Genomic DNA, 19499 nt, shown 5'->3' with positions numbered 1-19499 from the left:
ATCTAGATGTACGGGAACGTCATCAAAATTTTACGTCACGCATTTGCCAGGATCTGCGGGGCAATGTACTTTTTCGAACATTACAAAAGTCGCGGGCTGGTCTTTGCTACCCGTTCGACCATCTAGAACACTGTTTTATTAGTGTATCGATGTATATCGCTGTATATATATCCTGAGCAATCCGTGATCAGAAGTATCCTTGGTGGTATCGTGTGATATTATGATGGTTCTGTTTGCATTCCGATGCTAATATTTTATCATTGGAATGAATTTGAAGAATCGGGCATCATGCACAATTCACAGTCAATAGACATGTGTGTGCTGCTGCTAACAAGGCCCGATTCAACATTCTTAGATTGAACTGATCAAAAGATGAAAGGAAGCCAGGATTAAATGTAAATCTATCATCAGAAAGGTCCGTTACGGCATTCTTAGCCACCGCGTATGTCTTTTAACTTATATGAAATGATCAAAAGAGGTGAAGAAGTTGGCCAAATTGTAGATCTACATACTGCAGCGCGAGGCGATTCGTAACTCGGAGCAGATCATTAGTTACAAAGGGATAAGGTGATTAAACCTCGTTTTTCCGCAACACCGGAACTTTGCACAGTGAAGGTATTTTCAGTGAATATATTAAAGCGGGGACCACATTTGGACGCCGTTTTACGCTCTATGCGCCGCAGGCCGTTTTGTGCGTCGCGCGGGAATTGCCGAGTGGCCACACATCGACGATTTTTTTCACAACGCGGTATCACAGTGGAGCGGGTCTCCTGACAAGAAAGTTCAGTTGCATTCGACTGCCGCGCCGCGAGCAGCTGACGTCATCGCTCTGGTTTGCTCTGATTGGTCAAATTTCCGTCGTTCTATGTCTGTGTCATAGAAATTAGAACACGCGCTATTCTTCTGCAAATAACGCTTCGCGATCATAGCACGCTACGGCGCTCCCACGTGGGCCGTTTTGAGCATAAGTCAAATGTGGACAGGGTCGGACGGGAGTGTATGGACGGGCCCTAACAGGCAGTGAGAGGTGATTTAGGGTGCAACTTGGGGCGCAATTTTGACAATTTCATTTCGCGCCAGATCTAGCCCTCGATATAAAAACGTTGACAGTACGTTCTGTGACGTACACGACAGGCACTCGACGTCACAAACAGAGGTAATCAAGCGACAGAAGGAAAACCGGTTTGCGGGTAGCTTTAAAGGCCCAGTCTGCCTCAACATGTTTATTAAATGACCCAGTTCGATTAAATGGCTTTTTATTTTGCAGCCCTCGCAAAATATCCGCGATATTTGTTATTATGTTTGGAACATCGCAAGAAGCGGCTAAGCTGGTTGCCAGTTCCTGATTCCCGTGGCTGCCAGGGTGGCACTCATTATTTACCCGACAAACAAGGTTCTAATATCAACTCCAGTTGGGGGAAGGAGTTTATGCTTGTATTTAATTTGTATTATTCCATCCCGAAGGCAGGCATCCCACCAGATTTAGCAACGTTGCAGTGTCCGCCAAAGATGCCGGGAGAACAGCGGTATATGTCAGTTTAACATTCAATATTATCTTCACAGATACAAGCAGTTTGAAGTCCAAAGACACCTTGACACAGATGCACTTCAGACCATGTCCCCCCCGGTATATGTCAGTTTAATATTTAATATCTTCACAGATGCAAGCAGTTCGAAGTCCAAGGACACCTCGACACAGATGCACTTCAGGACGTGCCCCCCCTCCCCCTCCCCCTTTATGAGGGGGGCCCCAAAATAGATTAATCTCAGCACATTTTCTGTTTGTATGTGTGTGTGGGGAAGTCTATCTCCCAGCAACATTCACAATTTACTCGTCATTCATGTTGATGGCTCATGTCTGACCAGATATCAGTTTCAGGCCGTATCGCAAAAAGGCAACCAGTCCATTTGATGGAGTTTTCATCCAACCTACCCAGGAACAGGACAGCCAGCGTTGCAGTCCCGATACAACCATAAAAAGGGAGGTGTTTGTCTTTGGTCGTTCGTCAGACATAAGACAATGTATTGTCCACAAACAAGCAATGGATGGAAAAGTATAGTTCATCTGCCCTTTAGCAACCAGACAACATAATTATGACAACAACAAATCGCAAATCAGACCAAGTATAAACAGCTAAAATGCAATTAGGAGAATGCTTGGGCCCACACACAACCAAACAAACGTATATGGGTCCCGGTTGGGACAAATAAGACCGTCATCAATATTAACCTCATTTGTTAAAAGAACTGATTAAAACAGGCAGACACAAACCAGTATGCGGCTGGAATCTCTTGTTAGAGAGGTTTTCTAATAATCAACTCTTAGTTTCAGGTATTCTCGTTCATGGGTCAAGCTGTATGATCTGGATAAAGACGCACCTTCACACTATCAGGAAGCACCTCTGCATCCCCCACTCGTTGTCAGTCCAGGCCTGCACAGCTGTAACGTGTTTCCACTACTATGACACAGCAAAATACACATTTTACAGACATTGTGCTACATTTTGGAGCGATTGGCAGTGCCACCTGGCTGTTCGTGATCTGGTCACAACCTCGAGAATGTGGTACATTTCAACTGTCTTGATATACTCTGTCGTGATCCCAAGAACTAATGGTCTTACTTTGACAAATTATGGAGCTGCGCGCAAGCATCATAAATGCCGTGCAAGGGGCTAATTGGTTCTGGGGGCAGAAGGGGACGTGCCCGCGCTCTGTTGGAGAAAGTGGACTTTCAGGCACAAGGTAGCGCGGATCTCGCCGAGGCAGACCTGGACATAATTCCAACGATGGGGAAGGGGTCCAACTACAATCATCTACTCTGAACGTTAAGAGCTTCTTTTACATAATAACATATGCATTGTTCCTTAACCTTTAGTAAGCTGTCGACACATTTGCAAAATTCATTGATTTTAGAATTTCGAAGCGAAATGTTCCAAAATTTTATAAACCTAACATTGTTGTTTTGAGATAAAGTAAAAGTTGTAGACAGCGTACTAGAGTTACATTAGGGCACAGGGGTGGCGGAAACTGGCTCTTACCAAACTTTTGAGAAAATATGGAATAGCCAGTTTGATGGCATAAGTAGACATGGCTAATACAAGTAACTGTGGCTTACATAAAATGTAACTGTGGCTTTAGCCAAGAAATTCAATGTAGACACCTAAATACAAAGGTGTGGTTGCGCAAAGCGCACCAAATACCCAGGATTCTGGAATGCCCGAACGCCGATGTAAGCGGAGGTATGAACGGATACTGGGTCCCCTAGTTGTTGACCTTTTCTCCATCTACGAATGGTAACTAGGATCAGATCGCATGCTGGCATACGACTAGAATCTGAAAGGGTACATTTCCTTCAGCGGCCGTATGCACGCGGGGCCCGCTGCCAAAGAGCCGGAAGTCTTCGCGAAAAAGAGGGTGCGTAGGGGGTAAAAGAATCGAACAGTTCGTAGAATACGAAACTACCTCCGGTCCTATTACGGATTAGGCTTCTTCAGCTTAGGGGGGATAGGGATTTTAAAAGCCATGCCTACTGCCGCCTTTGTGCCCTTATTTTGCCAATCTTGCTTTATAGCTACTGGATTAAAATCCCGTCGAAGCTGTCATCACTCTTAAGTCAATTTCACTGGGTTGTTGCTGCATGCATGGAGTGGATGCAAGAACATCTGTCTGTCTGAAGCTGAAATCTGGTCATAACAACCTCGTGTTTAAGACAGTTAGAGAACGATCCTGCCGTACGTATCCAGAAAGTATCTGAACGTTGGCGCCGTTGCTTTGAAGAGTGTGACAATGTGTTGTTTTGTTTTTTCTGTGGCAGCCATTGAACGTTGTCCCTTGACTGAACGACATAACACCGTATCTCTGCCTTCATGCAGCTAGTGTGACTTGGTGTGTGTCTCAACGGTAGGCACCATTGAACGTTGAACTTGGCGAGGTTTATGCTTGTTGTTGTTTACTCAATATGCGTTTTTTTTTGTAAATAATGCACAAACGTTGAATAAAACAGTTTAAACCAACTTGGCGAGGTGCGGCAAACCATTGCGTCTTTGTGTTGATTGTTAGATGAGAAAGGGAAACACGTTTCCTTTAGATTCAAGACAGTCACTATTAATAGTGAGAGTCATGTCATCTTCAGAAATTTTCTGACGACTCTGCCGTGGTTGGTAGTATTCTTGATGGTGATGAGAGCTTGTATAGAGAACGTATTGATGATTTTGTGTCTTGGTGTGATTCCAACTTTTTAGTATTAAACGCAAGCAAGACGAAGGAAATGATTTTTGATTTTCGCAAAAAGAAAAACACTGTCCATCCTGTAGTCATCAAAGGTGATGCGATTGAGATAGTCAGCGAGTACAAGTATTTAGGTGTAGTTCTAGATAACAAGCTAAGCTATGTTGATGCTGTTTTTAAGAAGACGCAGTCAAGATTGTTTTTCCTGCGCAAGCTGAGATCATTCCATGTGTGTAACAAGATGCTGTACATGTTTTATCAGAGTATGGTGTGCAGTGTGATGGTGTTTGCATCAGTGTGTTGGGGAGGGAATGCCACTGCAAGGGACACTGGCAGGCTGAACAGGCTGATAAAGAAAGCAAGTTCTACTGTAGGCCAGAGCCTTGACACCCTTGAAGTCCTTGTCGAAAGAAGGCTTGCCAGTAAGTCCAGAGCTATTCTGTTCGACCCAGGGCATCCCCTCCACGACGCACTGATGGATCTCCGCATCACACGGAACGCTCGGTTTCTCATGCCTAGGTGTCGAACGGAGCGTTTTCGGCGTTCTTTTCTTCCTGCAGCTGTGAGATATTTTAACAGCAACCGAGCCATCGTCCTGGCCACAGACTATCAGTGATGCCTTTTAAATGTACCTCTTAGTGATAGATTTAATATGATTTGATGACTGTTTGACCTTTGATCATAACTAGTGCTGTGAAAATGAGCTCTAGCTTTGTTGTGATGGTGTTGACACTATATTTTGCCCAATTGAGTCTAACTACCTGATGGCCAATCTACTGTGATACCTGTGATAACTGATGATGATTACTGTTATTGGTTTTTATGTGTTTGGTTGGTCTCTTCCTTGGTAGTGCAATAGCATTAATTATGGATTGTTGTTATTATCATTTACATAAAAACTTATCTGTTAATCCAAACAATGATATAATTACTGTGATGTTCTTAACTACACTTTAACATGGAATGTATGTATGTATGTATGTATGTATGTATGTATGTAGGTATGTATGTAGGTATGTATGTAGGTATGTATGTAGGCATGTATGCATGTGTATTGGTGTGTCGGTGTGTCAGGTGTGCAAGAAAAAAGGGTATTTTTATATCATGGGTTTTATGAATGTTCTTCTTTTATTCTCTTATAGTTATTAATTAATGACCTATATGTGCTGATGACTAAATTAATTTCCTTTGTTGGATCAATAAAATGTTATGAGTTATGAGTTATGAGTTATGAGTTAATATTGGAGAGGACAAAAAACACAAGTTGGAGCAAAAGCAAGTTTGGCACGGTCTGCTGGAATTCGTGTTGGCTTGTCCCACGAACTGAAAAACAAAATAATTGTTTACTTTGACCAAGGTAGATTTTGAGTCTCTACAAGAGCAAAGCGCGCTGTTTTTGAGAACTACTCTAGGGTTTCATATCATTTCCATACACAAAGCACGATGAACACCATTGGATTTGTTGTTTCACATGTACACATTTCACAAAATGAGCAGAAGAACTTATGGAATGGTGTTGACCATTGGGGTAATTAAATGTTGACTTTTACAATTCCCCTGTAAGACTGTTCTTTCTTTCTTTATTTGGTGTTTAACGTCGTTTTCAACCACGAAGGTTATATCGCGACGAGGGAAAGGGGGGAGATGGGAAAGGGGGGAGATGGGATAGAGCCACTTGTTAAATGTTTCTTGTTCACAAACGCACTAATCAAAAAATTGCTCCAGGGGCTTGCAACGTAGTACAATATATGACCTTACTGAGATGAGCATTTAAATATTGTGATTGTCGTTACAAGACATTCAGGTTAGTTCTTCCCTCAGCGGTTGACGTACAATGGAAACAACGAAGAAAGCTTACACAGCTTAAGACAATAATATTCCTACACGGGGACAAAGAGTCCAAGGAGTATGTTGTATCTAAAGTGGTTCCATGCACCCCGTGCCTTTGGGCAGTGCAAAAAGAACCAGCCGCCGTTTTGCCTGAGAGGGCAACACTTCACTGACCCTGCAGAGACACAACAAGCAACGTTCACTATGTGTTTTATACGTGTATGTTAGACACTGCTTGGTTGCCAGCATGCTGTCAGTGGGTCTGTAAGACACTGCTTGGTTGCCAGCATGGTGTCAGTGTGTATGTAAGACACTGCTTGGTTGCCAGCATGCTGTCAGTGTGTATGTAAGACACTGCTTGGTTGCCAGCATGCTGTCAGTGTGTATGTAAGACACTGCTTGGTTGCCAGCATGCTGTCAGTGTGTATGTAAGACACTGCTTGGTTGCCAGCATGCTGTCAGTGTGTCTGTAAAACACTGCTTGGTTGCCAGCATGGTGTCAGTGTGTCTGTAAGACCCTGCTTGGTTGCCAGCATGGTGTCAGTGTGTCTGTAAGACACTGCTTGGTTGCCAGCATGGTGTCAGTGTGTATGTTAGACACTGCTTGGTTGCCAGCATGGTGTCAGTGTGTATGTAAGACACTGCTTGGTTGCCAGCATGCTGTCAGTGTGTATGTAAGACACTGCTTGGTTGCCAGCATGCTGTCAGTGTGTATGTAAGACACTGCTTGGTTGCCAGCATGGTGTCAGTGTGTCTGTAAGACACTGCTTGGTTGCCAGCATGGTGTCAGTGTGTCTGTAAGACACTGCTTGGTTGCCAGCATGGTGTCAGTGTGTCTGTTAGACACTGCTTGGTTGCCAGCATGGTGTCAGTGTGTCTGTAAGACACTGCTTGGTTGCCAGCATGGTGTCAGTGTGTCTGTAAGACACTGCTTGGTTGCCAGCATGGTGTCAGTGTGTCTGTAAGACACTGCTTGGTTGCCAGCATGGAGTCAGTGTGTCTGTTAGACACTGCTTGGTTGCCAGCATGCTGTCAGTGTGTCTGTAAGACACTGCTTGGTTGCCAGCATGGTGTCAGTGTGTCTGTAAGACACTGCTTGGTTGCGAGCATGGTGTCAGTGTGTCTGTAAGACACTGCTTGGTTGCCAGCATGGTGTCAGTGTGTCTGTAAGACACTGCTTGGTTGCCAGCATGGTGTCTGTAAGACACTGCTTGGTTGCCAGCATGGTGTCAGTGTGTCTGTAAGACACTGCTTGGTTGCCAGCATGGTGTCAGTGTGTCTGTAAGACACTGCTTGGTTGCCAGCATGGTGTCAGTGTGTCTGTAAGACACTGCTTGGTTGCCAGCATGCTGTCAGTGTGTCTTTAAGACACTGCTTGGTTGCCAGCATGCAGTCAGTGTGTCTGTAAGACACTGCTTGGTTGCCAGCATGGTGTCAGTGTGTCTGTAAGACACTGCTTGGTTGCCAGCATGCAGTCAGTGTGTCTGTAAGACACTGGTTGGTTGCCAGCATGCAGTCAGTGTGTCTGTAAGACACTGCTTGGTTGCCAGCATGCAGTCAGTGTGTCTGTAAGACACTGCTTGGTTGCCAGCATGCAGTCAGTGTGTCTGTAAGACACTGCTTGGTTGCCAGCATGCAGTCACTGTGTCTGTAAGACACTGCTTGGTTGCCAGCATGGTGTCAGTGTGTCTGTAAGACACTGCTTGGTTGCCACATGCTGTCAGTGTGTCTGTTAGACACTGCTTGGTTGCCAGCATGCTGTCAGTGTGTCTGTAAGACACTGCTTGGTTGCCAGCATGGTGTCAGTGTGTCTGTAAGACACTGCTTGGTTGCCAGCATGGTGTCAGTGTGTCTGTAAGACACTGCTTGGTTGCCAGCATGGTGTCAGTGTGTCTGTAAGACACTGCTTGGTTGCCAGCATGGTGTCAGTGTGTCTGTAAGACACTGCTTGGTTGCCAGCATGGTGTCAGTGTGTCTGTAAGACACTGCTTGGTTGCCAGCATGGTGTCAGTGTGTCTGTAAGACACTGCTTGGTTGCCAGCATGCTGTCAGTGTGTCTGTAAGACACTGCTTGGTTGCCAGCATGGTGTCAGTATGTCTGTAAGACACTGCTTGGTTGCCAGCATGGTGTCAGTGTGTCTGTAAGACACTGCTTGGTTGTCAGCATGGTGTCAGTGTGTCTGTAAGACACTGCTTGGTTGCCAGCATGGTGTCAGTGTGTCTGTAAGACACTGCTTGGTTGCCAGCATGGTGTCAGTGTGTCTGTAAGACGCTGCTTGGTTGCCAGCATGGAGTCAGTGTGTCTGTAAGACGCTGCTTGGTTGCCAGCATGGAGTCAGTGTGTCTGTAAGACGCTGCTTGGTTGCCAGCATGGTGTCAGTGTGTCTGTAAGACACTGCTTGGTTGCCAGCATGGTGTCAGTGTGTCTGTAAGACACTGCTTGGTTGCCAGCATGGTGTCAGTGTGTCTGTAAGACACTGCTTGGTTGCCAGCATGGTGTCAGTGTGTCTGTAAGACACTGCTTGGTTGCCAGCATGGTGTCAGTGTGTCTGTAAGACACTGCTTGGTTGCCAGCATGGTGTCAGTGTGTCTGTAAGACACTGCTTGGTTGCCAGCATGGTGTCAGTGTGTCTGTAAGACACTGCTTGGTTGCCAGCATGGTGTCAGTGTGTCTGTAAGACACTGCTTGGTTGCCAGCATGGTGTCAGTGTGTCTGTAAGACACTGCTTGGTTGCCAGCATGGAGTCAGTGTGTCTGTAAGACACTGCTTGGTTGCCAGCATGGTGTCAGTGTGTCTGTAAGACACTGCTTGGTTGCCAGCATGGTGTCAGTGTGTCTGTAAGACACTGCTTGGTAGCCAGCATGCTGTCAGTGTGTCTGTAAGACACTGCTTGGTTGACAGCATGGTGTCAGTGTGTCTGTAAGACACTGCTTGGTAGCCAGCATGCTGTCAGTGTGTCTGTAAGACACTGCTTGGTTGCCAGCATGGTGTCCGTGTGTCTGTAAGACACTGCTTGGTTGCCAGCATGGTGTCCGTGTGTCTGTAAGACACTGCTTGGTTGCCAGCATGGTGTCAGTGTGTCTGTAAGACACTGCTTGGTTGCCAGCATTGTGTCAGTGTGTCTTTAAGACACTGCTTGGTTGCCAGCATGCAGTCACTGTGTCTGTAAGACACTGCTTGGTTCACTGCTTGGTTGCCAGCATGCTGTCAGTGTGTCTGTTAGACACTGCTTGGTTGCCAGCATGCTGTCAGTGTGTCTGTAAGACACTGCTTGGTTGCCAGCATGGTGTCAGTGTGTCTGTAAGACACTGCTTGGTTGCCAGCATGGTGTCAGTGTGTCTGTAAGACACTGCTTGGTTGCCAGCATGGTGTCAGTGTGTCTGTAAGACACTGCTTGGTTGCCAGCATGGTGTCAGTGTGTCTGTAAGACACTGCTTGGTTGCCAGCATGGTGTCAGTGTGTCTGTAAGACACTGCTTGGTTGCCAGCATGCTGTCAGTGTGTATGTAAGACACTGCTTGGTTGCCAGCATGCTGTCAGTGTGTATGTAAGACACTGCTTGGTTGCCAGCATGCTGTCAGTGTGTATGTAAGACACTGCTTGGTTGCCAGCATGCTGTCAGTGTGTCTGTAAGACACTGCTTGGTTGCCAGCATGGTGTCAGTGTGTCTGTAAGACCCTGCTTGGTTGCCAGCATGGTGTCAGTGTGTCTGTAAGACACTGCTTGGTTGCCAGCATGGTGTCAGTGTGTATGTTAGACACTGCTTGGTTGCCAGCATGGTGTCAGTGTGTATGTAAGACACTGCTTGGTTGCCAGCATGCTGTCAGTGTGTATGTAAGACACTGCTTGGTTGCCAGCATGCTGTCAGTGTGTATGTAAGACACTGCTTGGTTGCCAGCATGGTGTCAGTGTGTCTGTAAGACACTGCTTGGTTGCCAGCATGGTGTCAGTGTGTCTGTAAGACACTGCTTGGTTGCCAGCATGGTGTCAGTGTGTCTGTTAGACACTGCTTGGTTGCCAGCATGGTGTCAGTGTGTCTGTAAGACACTGCTTGGTTGCCAGCATGGTGTCAGTGTGTCTGTAAGACACTGCTTGGTTGCCAGCATGGTGTCAGTGTGTCTGTAAGACACTGCTTGGTTGCCAGCATGGAGTCAGTGTGTCTGTTAGACACTGCTTGGTTGCCAGCATGCTGTCAGTGTGTCTGTAAGACACTGCTTGGTTGCCAGCATGGTGTCAGTGTGTCTGTAAGACACTGCTTGGTTGCGAGCATGGTGTCAGTGTGTCTGTAAGACACTGCTTGGTTGCCAGCATGGTGTCAGTGTGTCTGTAAGACACTGCTTGGTTGCCAGCATGGTGTCTGTAAGACACTGCTTGGTTGCCAGCATGGTGTCAGTGTGTCTGTAAGACACTGCTTGGTTGCCAGCATGGTGTCAGTGTGTCTGTAAGACACTGCTTGGTTGCCAGCATGGTGTCAGTGTGTCTGTAAGACACTGCTTGGTTGCCAGCATGCTGTCAGTGTGTCTTTAAGACACTGCTTGGTTGCCAGCATGCAGTCAGTGTGTCTGTAAGACACTGCTTGGTTGCCAGCATGGTGTCAGTGTGTCTGTAAGACACTGCTTGGTTGCCAGCATGCAGTCAGTGTGTCTGTAAGACACTGGTTGGTTGCCAGCATGCAGTCAGTGTGTCTGTAAGACACTGCTTGGTTGCCAGCATGCAGTCAGTGTGTCTGTAAGACACTGCTTGGTTGCCAGCATGCAGTCAGTGTGTCTGTAAGACACTGCTTGGTTGCCAGCATGCAGTCACTGTGTCTGTAAGACACTGCTTGGTTGCCAGCATGGTGTCAGTGTGTCTGTAAGACACTGCTTGGTTGCCACATGCTGTCAGTGTGTCTGTTAGACACTGCTTGGTTGCCAGCATGCTGTCAGTGTGTCTGTAAGACACTGCTTGGTTGCCAGCATGGTGTCAGTGTGTCTGTAAGACACTGCTTGGTTGCCAGCATGGTGTCAGTGTGTCTGTAAGACACTGCTTGGTTGCCAGCATGGTGTCAGTGTGTCTGTAAGACACTGCTTGGTTGCCAGCATGGTGTCAGTGTGTCTGTAAGACACTGCTTGGTTGCCAGCATGGTGTCAGTGTGTCTGTAAGACACTGCTTGGTTGCCAGCATGGTGTCAGTGTGTCTGTAAGACACTGCTTGGTTGCCAGCATGCTGTCAGTGTGTCTGTAAGACACTGCTTGGTTGCCAGCATGGTGTCAGTATGTCTGTAAGACACTGCTTGGTTGCCAGCATGGTGTCAGTGTGTCTGTAAGACACTGCTTGGTTGTCAGCATGGTGTCAGTGTGTCTGTAAGACACTGCTTGGTTGCCAGCATGGTGTCAGTGTGTCTGTAAGACACTGCTTGGTTGCCAGCATGGTGTCAGTGTGTCTGTAAGACGCTGCTTGGTTGCCAGCATGGAGTCAGTGTGTCTGTAAGACGCTGCTTGGTTGCCAGCATGGAGTCAGTGTGTCTGTAAGACGCTGCTTGGTTGCCAGCATGGTGTCAGTGTGTCTGTAAGACACTGCTTGGTTGCCAGCATGGTGTCAGTGTGTCTGTAAGACACTGCTTGGTTGCCAGCATGGTGTCAGTGTGTCTGTAAGACACTGCTTGGTTGCCAGCATGGTGTCAGTGTGTCTGTAAGACACTGCTTGGTTGCCAGCATGGTGTCAGTGTGTCTGTAAGACACTGCTTGGTTGCCAGCATGGTGTCAGTGTGTCTGTAAGACACTGCTTGGTTGCCAGCATGTCTGTCAGTGTGTCTGTAAGACACTGCTTGGTTGCCAGCATGGTGTCAGTGTGTCTGTAAGACACTGCTTGGTTGCCAGCATGGTTGTCAGTGTGTCTGTAAGACACTGCTTGGTTGCCAGCATGGAGTCAGTGTGTCTGTAAGACACTGCTTGGTTGCCAGCATGGTGTCAGTGTGTCTGTAAGACACTGCTTGGTTGCCAGCATGGTTGTCAGTGTGTCTGTAAGACACTGCTTGGTAGCCAGCATGCTGTCAGTGTGTCTGTAAGACACTGCTTGGTTGACAGCATGGTGTCAGTGTGTCTGTAAGACACTGCTTGGTAGCCAGCATGCTGTCAGTGTGTCTGTAAGACACTGCTTGGTTGCCAGCATGGTGTCCGTGTGTCTGTAAGACACTGCTTGGTTGCCAGCATGGTGTCCGTGTGTCTGTAAGACACTGCTTGGTTGCCAGCATGGGTCAGTGTGTCTGTAAGACACTGCTTGGTTGCCAGCATGTGTCAGTGTGTCTTAAGACACTGCTTGGTTGCCAGCATGCAGTCACTGTGTCTGTAAGACACTGCTTGGTCACTGCTTGGTTGCCAGCATGCTGTCAGTGTGTCTGTTAGACACTGCTTGGTTGCCAGCATGCTGTCAGTGTGTCTGTAAGACACTGCTTGGTTGCCAGCATGGTTCAGTTGTCTGTAAGACACTGCTTGGTTGCCAGCATGGTGTCAGTGTGTCTGTAAGACACTGCTTGGTTGCCAGCATGGTGTCAGTGTGTCTGTAGACACTGCTTGGTTGCCAGCATGGGTCAGTGTGTCTGTAAGACACTGCTTGGTTGCCAGCATGGTGTCAGTGTGTCTGTAAGACACTGCTTGGTTGCCAGCATGGTTGTCAGTGTGTCTGTAAGACACTGCTTGGTTGCCAGCATGCTGTCAGTGTGTCTGTAAGACACTGCTGGGTTGCCAGCATGGTGTCAGTGTGTCGTAAGACACTGCTTGGTTGCCAGCATGCGTGTCAGTGTGTCTGTAAGACACTGCTTGGTTGCCAGCATGCGTGTCAGTGTGTCTGTAAGACACTGCTTGGTTGCCAGCATGGTGTCAGTGTGTCTGTAAGACACTGCTTGGTTGCCAGCATGGTGTCAGTGTGTCTGTAAGACACTGCTTGGTTGCCAGCATGGAGTCAGTGTGTCTGTAAGACACTGCTTGGTTGCCAGCATGGTGTCAGTGTGTCTGTAAGACACTGCTTGGTTGCCAGCATGGTTGTCAGTGTGTCTGTAAGACACTGCTTGGTAGCCAGCATGGTGTCAGTGTGTCTGTAAGACACTGCTTGGTTGCCAGCATGGTGTCAGTGTGTATGTTAGACACTGCTTGGTTGCCAGCATGGTGTCAGTGTGTATGTAAGACACTGCTTGGTTGCCAGCATGCTGTCAGTGTGTATGTAAGACACTGCTTGGTTGCCAGCATGGTGTCAGTGTGTCTGTAAGACACTGCTTGGTTGCCAGCATGCTGTCAGTGTGTCTGTAAGACACTGCTTGGTTGCCAGCATGGTGTCAGTGTGTCTGTAAGACACTGCTTGGTTGCCAGCATGGTGTCAGTGTGTCTGTAAGACACTGCTTGGTTGCCAGCATGGTGTCAGTGTGTCTGTTAGACACTGCTTGGTTGCCAGCATGGTGTCAGTGTGTCTGTAAGACACTGCTTGGTTGCCAGCATGGTGTCAGTGTGTCTGTAAGACACTGCTTGGTTGCCAGCATGGTGTCAGTGTGTCTGTAAGACACTGCTTGGTTGCCAGCATGGAGTCAGTGTGTCTGTTAGACACTGCTTGGTTGCCAGCATGCTGTCAGTGTGTCTGTAAGACACTGCTTGGTTGCCAGCATGGTGTCAGTGTGTCTGTAAGACACTGCTTGGTTGCCAGCATGGTGTCAGTGTGTCTGTAAGACACTGCTTGGTTGCCAGCATGGTGTCAGTGTGTCTGTAAGACACTGCTTGGTTGCCAGCATGGTGTCTGTAAGACACTGCTTGGTTGCCAGCATGGTGTCAGTGTGTCTGTAAGACACTGCTTGGTTGCCAGCATGGTTGTCAGTGTGTCTGTAAGACACTGCTTGGTTGCCAGCATGTGTCAGTGTGTCTGTAAGACACTGCTTGGTTGCCAGCATGCTGTCAGTGTGTCTGTAAGACACTGCTTGGTTGCCAGCATGCAGTCAGTGTGTCTGTAAGACACTGCTTGGTTGCCAGCATGGTGTCAGTGTGTCTGTAAGACACTGCTTGGTTGCCAGCATGCAGTCAGTGTGTCTGTAAGACACTGGTTGGTTGCCAGCATGGTGTCAGTGTGTCTGTAAGACACTGCTTGGTTGCCAGCATGTGTGTATGTGTGTATGTTAGACACTGCTTGGTTGCCAGCATGGTGTCAGTGTGTATGTAAGACACTGCTTGGTTGCCAGCATGCTGTCAGTGTGTATGTAAGACACTGCTTGGTTGCCAGCATGGTGTCAGTGTGTCTGTAAGACACTGCTTGGTTGCCAGCATGCTGTCAGTGTGTATGTAAGACACTGCTTGGTTGCCAGCATGGTGTCAGTGTGTCTGTAAGACACTGCTTGGTTGCCAGCATGGTGTCAGTGTGTCTGTAAGACACTGCTTGGTTGCCAGCATGGTGTCAGTGTGTCTGTTAGACACTGCTTGGTTGCCAGCATGGTGTCAGTGTGTCTGTAAGACACTGCTTGGTTGCCAGCATGGTGTCAGTGTGTCTGTAAGACACTGCTTGGTTGCCAGCATGGTGTCAGTGTGTCTGTAAGACACTGCTTGGTTGCCAGCATGGAGTCAGTGTGTCTGTTAGACACTGCTTGGTTGCCAGCATGCTGTCAGTGTGTCTGTAAGACACTGCTTGGTTGCCAGCATGGTGTCAGTGTGTCTGTAAGACACTGCTTGGTTGCGAGCATGGTGTCAGTGTGTCTGTAAGACACTGCTTGGTTGCCAGCATGGTGTCAGTGTGTCTGTAAGACACTGCTTGGTTGCCAGCATGGTGTCTGTAAGACACTGCTTGGTTGCCAGCATGGTGTCAGTGTGTCTGTAAGACACTGCTTGGTTGCCAGCATGGTGTCAGTGTGTCTGTAAGACACTGCTTGGTTGCCAGCATGTGTGTCAGTGTGTCTGTAAGACACTGCTTGGTTGCCAGCATGCTGTCAGTGTGTCTTTAAGACACTGCTTGGTTGCCAGCATGCAGTCAGTGTGTCTGTAAGACACTGCTTGGTTGCCAGCATGGTGTCAGTGTGTCTGTAAGACACTGCTTGGTTGCCAGCATGCAGTCAGTGTGTCTGTAAGACACTGGTTGGTTGCCAGCATGCAGTCAGTGTGTCTGTAAGACACTGCTTGGTTGCCAGCATGCAGTCAGTGTGTCTGTAAGACACTGCTTGGTTGCCAGCATGCAGTCAGTGTGTCTGTAAGACACTGCTTGGTTGCCAGCATGCAGTCACTGTGTCTGTAAGACACTGCTTGGTTGCCAGCATGGTGTCAGTGTGTCTGTAAGACACTGCTTGGTTGCCAGCATGGTGTCAGTGTGTCTGTAAGACACTGCTTGGTTGCCACATGCTGTCAGTGTGTCTGTTAGACACTGCTTGGTTGCCAGCATGCTGTCAGTGTGTCTGTAAGACACTGCTTGGTTGCCAGCATGGTGTCAGTGTGTTTGTAAGACACTGCTTGGTTGCCAGCATGGTGTCAGTGTGTCTGTAAGACACTGCTTGGTTGCCAGCATGGTGTCAGTGTGTCTGTAAGACACTGCTTGGTTGCCAGCATGGTGTCAGTGTGTCTGTAAGACACTGCTTGGTTGCCAGCATGCTGTCAGTGTGTCTGTAAGACACTGCTTGGTTGCCAGCATGGTGTCAGTGTGTCTGTAAGACACTGCTTGGTTGCCAGCATGCTGTCAGTGTGTCTGTAAGACACTGCTTGGTTGCCAGCATGGTGTCAGTATGTCTGTAAGACACTGCTTGGTTGCCAGCATGGTGTCAGTGTGTCTGTAAGACACTGCTTGGTTGTCAGCATGGTGTCAGTGTGTCTGTAAGACACTGCTTGGTTGCCAGCATGGTGTCAGTGTGTCTGTAAGACACTGCTTGGTTGCCAGCATGGTGTCAGTGTGTCTGTAAGACGCTGCTTGGTTGCCAGCATGGAGTCAGTGTGTCTGTAAGACGCTGCTTGGTTGCCAGCATGGAGGCAGTGTGTCTGTAAGACGCTGCTTGGTTGCCAGCATGGTGTCAGTGTGTCTGTAAGACACTGCTTGGTTGCCAGCATGGTGTCAGTGTGTCTGTAAGACACTGCTTGGTTGCCAGCATGGTGTCAGTGTGTCTGTAAGACACTGCTTGGTTGCCAGCATGGTGTCAGTGTGTCTGTAAGACACTGCTTGGTTGCCAGCATGCTGTCAGTGTGTCTGTAAGACACTGCTTGGTTGCCAGCATGGTGTCAGTGTGTCTGTAAGACACTGCTTGGTTGCCAGCATGGGTCAGTGTGTCTGTAAGACACTGCTTGGTTGCCAGCATGGTGTCAGTGTGTCTGTAGACACTGCTTGGTTGCCAGCATGGTGTCAGTGTTCTGTAAGACACTGCTTGGTTGCCAGCATGGAGTCAGTGTGTCTGTAAGACACTGCTTGGTTGCCAGCATGGTGTCAGTGTGTCTGTAAGACACTGCTTGGTTGCCAGCATGGTGTCAGTGTGTCTGTAAGACACTGCTTGGTAGCCAGCATGCTGTCAGTGTGTCTGTAAGACACTGCTTGGTTGACAGCATGGTTGTCAGTGTGTCTGTAAGACACTGCTTGGTAGCCAGCATGCTGTCAGTGTGTCTGTAAGACACTGCTTGGTTGCCAGCATGGTGTCCGTGTGTCTGTAGACACTGCTTGGTTGCCAGCATGGTGTCCGTGTGTCTGTAAGACACTGCTTGGTTGCCAGCATGGTGTCAGTGTGTCTGTAAGACACTGCTTGGTTGCCAGCATTGTGTCAGTGTGTCTTTAAGACACTGCTTGGTTGCCAGCATGCAGTCACTGTGTCTGTAAGACACTGCTTGGTTCACTGCTTGGTTGCCAGCATGCTGTCAGTGTGTCTGTTAGACACTGCTTGGTTGCCAGCATGCTGTCAGTGTGTCTGTAAGACACTGCTTGGTTGCCAGCATGGTGTCAGTGTGTCTGTAAGACACTGCTTGGTTGCCAGCATGGTGTCAGTGTGTCTGTAAGACACTGCTTGGTTGCCAGCATGGTGTCAGTGTGTCTGTAAGACACTGCTTGGTTGCCAGCATGGTGTCAGTGTGTCTGTAAGACACTGCTTGGTTGCCAGCATGGTGTCAGTGTGTCTGTAAGACACTGCTTGGTTGCCAGCATGGTTGTCAGTGTGTCTGTAAGACACTGCTTGGTTGCCAGCATGCTGTCAGTGTGTCTGTAAAGACACTGCTTGGTTGCCAGCATGGTGTCAGTGTGTCTGTAAGACACTGCTTGGTTGCCAGCATGGTGTCAGTGTGTCTGTAAGACACTGCTTGGTTGCCAGCATGGTGTCAGTGTGTCTGTAAGACACTGCTTGGTTGCCAGCATGGTGTCAGTGTGTCTGTAAGACACTGCTTGGTTGCCAGCATGGTGTCAGTGTGTCTGTAAGACACTGCTTGGTTGCCAGCATGGAGTCAGTGTGTCTGTAAGACACTGCTTGGTTGCCAGCATGGTGTCAGTGTGTCTGTAAGACACTGCTTGGTTGCCAGCATGGTGTCAGTGTGTCTGTAAGACACTGCTTGGTAGCCAGCATGGTGTCAGTGTGTCTGTAAGACACTGCTTGGTTGCCAGCATGGTGTCAGTGTGTCTGTAAGACACTGCTTGGTAGCCAGCATGCTGTCAGTGTGTCTGTAAGACACTGCTTGGTTGCCAGCATGCTGTCAGTGTGTCTGTTAGACACTGCTTGGTTGCCAGCATGGTGTCAGTGTGTCTGTAAGACACTGCTTGGTTGCCAGCATGGTGTCAGTGTGTCTGTAAGACACTGCTTGGTTGCCAGCATGGTGTCAGTGTGTCTGTAAGACACTGCTTGGTTGCCAGCATGGTGTCAGTGTGTCTGTAAGACACTGCTTGGTTGCCAGCATGGAGTCAGTGTGTCTGTAAGACACTGCTTGGTTGCCAGCATGGTGTCAGTGTGTCTGTAAGACACTGCTTGGTTACCAGCATGGAGTCAGTGTGTCTGTAAGACACTGCTTGGTTGCCAGCATGGAGTCAGTGTGTCTGTAAGACACTGCTTGGTTGCCAGCATGGTGTCAGTGTGTCTGTAAGACACTGCTTGGTTGCCAGCATGGTGTCAGTGTGTCTGTAAGACACTGCTTGGTTGCCAGCATGGTGTCAGTGTGTCTGTAAGACACTGCTTGGTTGCCAGCATGGTGTCAGTGTGTCTGTAAGACACTGCTTGGTTGCCAGCATGGTGTCAGTGTGTCTGTAAGACACTGCTTGGTTGCCAGCATGGTGTCAGTGTGTCTGTAAGACACTGCTTGGTTGCCAGCATGCTGTCAGTGTGTCTGTTAGACACTGCTTGGTTGCCAGCATGGTGTCAGTGTGTCTGTTAGACACTGCTTGGTTGCCAGCATGCTGTCAGTGTGTCTGTTAGACACTGCTTGGTTGCCAGCATGGTGTCAGTGTGTCTGTAAGACACTGCTTGGTTGCCAGCATGGTGTCAGTGTGTCTGTAAGACACTGCTTGGTTGCCAGCATGGTGTCAGTGTGTCTGTAAGACACTGCTTGGTTGCCAGCATGGTGTCAGTGTGTCTGTAAGACACTGCTTGGTTGCCAGCATGGTGTCAGTGTGTCTGTAAGACACTGCTTGGTTGCCAGCATGGAGTCAGTGTGTCTGTAAGACACTGCTTGGTTGCCAGCATGGAGTCAGTGTGTCTGTAAGACGCTGCTTGGTTGCCAGCATGGTGTCAGTGTGTCTGTAAGACACTGCTTGGTTGCCAGCATGGTGTCAGTGTGTCTGTAAGACACTGCTTGGTTGCCAGCATGGTGTCAGTGTGTCTGTAAGACGCTGCTTGGTTGCCAGCATGCTGTCAGTGTGTCTGTAAGACACTGCTTGGTTGCCAGCATGCTGTCAGTGTGTCTGTAAGACACTGCTTGGTTGCCAGCATGGTGTCAGTGTGTCTGTAAGACACTGCTTGGTTGCCAGCATGGTGTCAGTGTGTCTGTAATACACTGCTTGGTTGCCAGCATGCTGTCAGTGTGTCTGTAAGACACTGCTTGGTTGCCAGCATGGTGTCAGTGTGTCTGTAAGACACTGCTTGGTTGCCAGCATGGTGTCAGTGTGTCTGTAAGACACTGCTTGGTTGCCAGCATGGAGTCAGTGTGTCTGTAAGACACTGCTTGGTTGCCAGCATGGTGTCAGTGTGTCTGTAAGACACTGCTTGGTTGCCAGCATGGTGTCAGTGTGTCTGTAAGACACTGCTTGGTAGCCAGCATGTTGTCAGTGTGTCTGTAAGACACTGCTTGGTTGACAGCATGGTGTCAGTGTGTCTGTAAGACACTGCTTGGTAGCCAGCATGCTGTCAGTGTGTCTGTAAGACACTGCTTGGTTGCCAGCATGGTGTCCGTGTGTCTGTAAGACACTGCTTGGTTGCCAGCATGGTGTCCGTGTGTCTGTAAGACACTGCTTGGTTGCCAGCATGCTGTCAGTGTGTCTGTAAGACACTGCTTGGT

At 48.4% G+C, this 19499-nt stretch overlaps 1 long non-coding RNA gene across 1 annotated transcript in view; it reads right to left on the bottom strand.

Annotated features, from left to right (window-relative positions):
- Nucleotides 1-5467: 5467 nt before the first annotated feature.
- LOC138972528 (uncharacterized) overlaps nucleotides 5468-19499 on the bottom strand; it is a 183022-nt gene continuing 168990 nt past the window's right edge. Inside the window, exon 3 of the long non-coding RNA XR_011457656.1 lies at nucleotides 5468-5550. This is a non-coding gene — a long non-coding RNA (uncharacterized lncRNA). The remainder of the gene's footprint in view (nucleotides 5551-19499) is intronic.

The sequence above is a fragment of the Littorina saxatilis genome, linkage group LG8, assembly GCF_037325665.1.
Source record: "Littorina saxatilis isolate snail1 linkage group LG8, US_GU_Lsax_2.0, whole genome shotgun sequence".
NCBI classification, from domain to species: domain Eukaryota; kingdom Metazoa; phylum Mollusca; class Gastropoda; order Littorinimorpha; family Littorinidae; genus Littorina; species Littorina saxatilis.
The sequence above is the reverse complement of the archived record's forward strand: the minus strand, read 5'-3'. Positions and strand labels throughout refer to the sequence as shown.